The sequence below is a fragment of the Anthonomus grandis genome, chromosome 14, assembly GCF_022605725.1.
Source record: "Anthonomus grandis grandis chromosome 14, icAntGran1.3, whole genome shotgun sequence".
NCBI classification, from domain to species: domain Eukaryota; kingdom Metazoa; phylum Arthropoda; class Insecta; order Coleoptera; family Curculionidae; genus Anthonomus; species Anthonomus grandis.
In genome coordinates this window covers 20,097,681-20,102,871 of record NC_065559.1, presented here as the reverse complement: position 1 = coordinate 20,102,871, position 5,191 = coordinate 20,097,681, and positions in this window count along the sequence as shown.

The following is a 5,191-nucleotide window of genomic DNA, read 5'->3' as shown; positions in this document are numbered from 1 at the left end:
ACCGATATTTGATGACTCATCATGATACAATTTCATTGTTAAGAGTCGCGCAGCACAAGGTACAAAACACTTATGAGGTTTTAATTTAGTAACCACTATATTATTTTTGACTATAAAGTCTGGACCACTGTCTGGATTATTCAAGATATCACGGCAAAAATTATCATTCATTTGAAAATCTCGCAGAGTCTTTATCTCTGATATTTTCTGGGGCTTTAAAGTCTTTAACGCACACACTTTTAAAATGCACTCATCATCCGGAGAATTTCGACTTAAATAGTCAACATGTGCTATTTTATATCCAGGTCTATACTCAATAGAGAAATCATAATCCTGTAGTTTAACCCACCAACGCGCCGCTCGCGGGTGTAAATCTTTTTTCATAGCTGTTGCGCGCACCGAATTACAATCAGTATACACTACAAAATGGACACCATACAAATAGACACGAAAGTGTTTTACTGCTTCTACTCAAGCAAGTGTCTCGAGGTCATATGAGTGATATCTCGACTCATAGTCTGTAGTGCGACGACTGTAATAAGCAACAGGTCAAGAAATCCCATCCTCTTTTTGAAAAAGAGCAGCTCCTAATCCTATTGAGCTTGCATCAGTGTGAAGTTCACATTCTAATGCCGGATTAAACATACGCAAAACTGGCGTTTCAGTTAGTTTCTTTAAAATTAATTGTTTAACACTCTCACATTCTGTAGTCCATTCAAAAACACTATTTTTTCTTAACAATGCTGTAATCGGAGCAGCCAACATAGAAAAACCTTTAATAAACTTGCGAAAATATCCAGCAAGTCCCCTAAACTGTCTAACACCTTTACATCTTTAGAAGTAGGAGATTGAAGTAACGCATTCACTTTTCGCAGACTAGGACGAATTATTTTCTCACTTAGCAAAAAAACCAAGATACTATGTCTCCAACTTAAAAAACGAACACTTCTCATAATTTAAAGAAAATCCATTACTTGACAAAGAATTAATTACCTCTTCGAGATTCTTTATTCCTTCTTCGATTGTTTTTGAAGGCACGAGAACATCATCCAAATAAATGTAGGCTTTACTACCTTTTAACTCACCCAATGCTTCATCAATAGCTCTTTGGTAAATTGCTGGAGCATTGATGTAACCAAAAGGCATCCGATTAAACTCATACAGTCCATCTGGAGTAATAAAGGCGGTAATGTGTTTAGAATCTTCATCAATTTCCATTTGATAGAATCCAGATTTCATGTCCAACGTTGTAAAATATTTGGCATGACATAGAGCGTTTATTTGATCATCAATGATGGGCAAGGGATAAATTTCCTTATACACCTTTTTACTCACATCGCGAAGATCAACACACATTCGAGTTTCATTGTTTTTCTTCCGAACAAGTACTATAGTATATTCAGAACGACTTTTTCGAATAATTTCTTTATCTAAAAGGTCTTTAATTATTTTATTCACTTCCACTCTTTGCTGATACGCCAAACGACGTGCACGGTACACTACCGGAGAATTGTCTTTTAACCGAATTGTCATTTTGGCACAGGTAATTTTAACTGGGATTCTATTTTTATAAAATGTCAAAAAACTCTCTAAACGATACCTTAAACTATCTTCTAAATCTAATTGCTTAATTCGCACTACATCAACTTGTAAACTAAACACTCTGGCTTCAATCGCATTTAAGTGGTGTAATTTGATCCCCTCATGACCTTTCTCAATACGTATGGAAGGTCGACTGATGACATCCCATCCTATATTAACATCAACATCGCCAGGAATAACATAATCGTAAACTACTATAAAACAAATTTCCAAAGTCAACGTACGCAAAACAATTATTAGGTCACTAATGCCAACGGCGTAAACCACATGAGAACCGAGTCCCAAAAAAAACACGCACGCTGTTCGCGGGCTTATTAATCCCATTAATTGCTTTTACAACAGATTCCTTTATTATTGAAATATCGGAACCGGTGCCAATGAGATATTTTACCACTGGGGCCTGGTTGGAACATAAAACAATTAGCCTCAGTGTGGCCAATTTTTTTGCAAAACTTGCAGATTGGTATTTCACTGTAATTTTTAGGCTCTAATTGGTCTTTAACTTGGCATGCATCTTGTTGATGTCCTCGACGGCCGCACCTGAAACAACTTTCCCTAAATTGTTTATTTGTTGTTTCAAACCATCGATCTGGCTTTCTGCTGACATTTTTGATGAGCCAGGTCGTCGTGCATCAAACTCGCTAAATAATTTTAGCAATTCCCGCTCATTTTGTGGATTTTGGATGTGCAATGCAGAACGTGCCTCTCCATGATCTATCCCAAATTCCACCATACTAAGAATTTTGAACCATGAAGATTTTCATGAAAATGGCTGACATAGCGCAATTTTTAAATGCCATACTCGCTAAGTGAATCACACTCTCGGCTGCGAAGCATCGCGGCTTTAAATGCACGTGCACCTGGAGTTTCTCGATCTGGAAACGCAATTGTCAAATCTACACAAAAGGTTGCCCAGCTGCGAGAAAGTGGCCGCCAATCACAACAATAACGGTAGGCACGATTTTTCAAAGCTTTACTCGCCTTAGAAATCATGAGGTAATCACTTATATTGAGTTCTTCTTTTAGTTTGCTTGCGTCATCCAGCCATTCATCGATAGAGTAAGCACTCTCGGATCATAACTGGTGAGCTTAGTTGAGGTCACAGACCCTGCGTTCATAATTCCCTGCACAGGCGCATGAGAAAAATCCACGCCCGAGGTACTGGGCGTTGGCGTTGAACAAGTCAGCATTTGTGTGGGCATCTTTGCTTGGCGAGATAATTCAGCCAACTGCTTTTGCTGAGCAGCCACTAAATTCACCAAAGTTTCTTGCCAATCTACTTTTTGACGTTTTTGAGGTGGAAGTTCACCATCCCTATCCACTTCACCCACTACACTGTTAACGGACTCGATACTTCCGCGACGCGAACTGTTTTCTTCAGACATTGTTCTTGGTATAAAGGAAAAAAAAACACAAAAGAAGTTTATCTTGATACAAAATTACACCGCACGTAGTGTATCCCACTTCTGATGTAAACACTAGGGTTACTTTAACCCTAAATAAAACAATAAATCTTCAAAACAAAGGACAATAAACTTATACAAAATAACTTGACGCTACAGTTATACGGTGCCCGCGAAGACTGATGAAACGGTAACGGTGCCAGAACGCGCGACCCATTCCCGTGTTCCCCTCGCCTCAAGCTCAGCTTTGCTGAGCTTGCAAAGAACCAAAATCAAGTCGATGATCTCATCAGGCTTATACACAGGCATTTCCGCTTACATTTATATTCTTGAGTTTACATAATGTTTTAAACAGCAATAATGTATTTTTTTTCTTTCCTGTTTTAATAGAGACCTGACATCACAATACACACATCTACCCAAAACTAACAAACTAAAACAATATTCCCTATAGGAGAAAATTATTATTAACATAGCTGAATAAAGGAATTCCTTTGTTTGTTGATGCTTACTCTAGATCTTTTAATTAACAGTTTTAAGGTATTTATTAATCTGATCGTAATTGGCTATAAGTTATAAGGTTTTCGGGCTACATACGTAAGAAATCTAAGGTGAATTGTTTTAATATTTTAAACGAATATTTTAAAAGAATGTATTCCAATCGCTTTGTTAAAAAAAGTAATCACGTCTACCTCAGTTTAAGTTAGAATTAATTAATCGTTTAAGAAAAAAACCGTGCTGCTTATCAATAATTATAGGTTTAAAAAAAAAAGTGTCAACTTATCATGAATTGAATATTCAAAAACTTTACCGATAATATCAAGTTCACCTATTGGCTTAGAATTTTTCATACTAGATTTATCGCTCTTTTTATAAATTAACAACAGATCTTCCACTTGCAAGGGAACACATATATACCATAAGGCTCGCCACCCTTACTCTCGTCCAAATCAGATAGAGCTTTCCATACATCCTCTAAATCTAAATAGAACGCATTAGGAATGATAGCATCAAAAAAAAATATTATGGTCTACTGACTGTAGTATATTGGATTCAAAAGCTTTCGTAAAAAAACTGATAATAGTTGGATGATCTGAGGTTCCTGAGCAGCCTTCTGATCAGGGTATAATTGAGTACTCCTCTACTTTTGTTGTTAACAGAGATTAATTGCCAGATTTTCTGTTAGAGGTTATATAGATTTTACACAGATAACATAATCGAATTGTATTATTATTTTGCTTTGTCAACATAATTCACTTAATTCCTACTAGCTGAAAGGCTATAGGGAAACTGAGGTACAAGCAACCAACAAGGTTTGTTGTATAGTCTAGAATTAGGAACGCATGTAAAACTAAGGTCTCCAACTTTGAATGAAAAGGATTAAAAGAAGAAGTATGAGATTTGGATGCTAATTTGTATTCTCCCTTCTTTAGCATAGTTAGTTTTTTTATATCAGATTTTATTTTAAATCTGTTTCTGCTTACAAATATCGCACTCTAAAAATTTTTAATATGGTCGTTTTTATCAAATTTTATGATGATGGTAATGATTTCTCCCTATTATTCCACCATAAAAGTCAGATCTAATAGTAAAATAAGTAACAAATAATGATACGAATAGCAGATATATGTAGTATGTACTAACAAATCACACTCGCGAAAAAATCAAAATTTTCGGTTTGTTTTTACTATTTAAAATCAAGACTATATAGCGGAGCGTGTATCGCCGTCATAATGCAAAGTGTATTCCTGGATTGTAGAATTTTTTTTAAAGAATAAGTAATCTTAATTTAATTACATTTTTCGCAAAAATTCATGAGAAATGAATATCTTTAAAAAAATCTTAAATTCCTTAAGAATCAGTATTAGTTCCGTAATAATGCTGTTTCTCAACCCCAGCCTATTTATATTTTTCCAATAACAGCACTTTATTAAAAATATTTATTTTATAATGTAAAATATAGACGAAAAATGATTATTTACAAATAAAATAGTCACTTCTCAATCTTTAAATATCGAAATTTTAATTTAAATTCCTTTTCTTCGACTCAGTTTGGTACCCTACTCAAGCATCCTACCTAGCTAAACACACCCTAGAAATCAAAGTGAAACGGGAATTGTCATTGTACAACTAATAAATTCGAACAATAGCAGTGGCAGCAAAAGAGAGCCACTTTTGAAAATCGG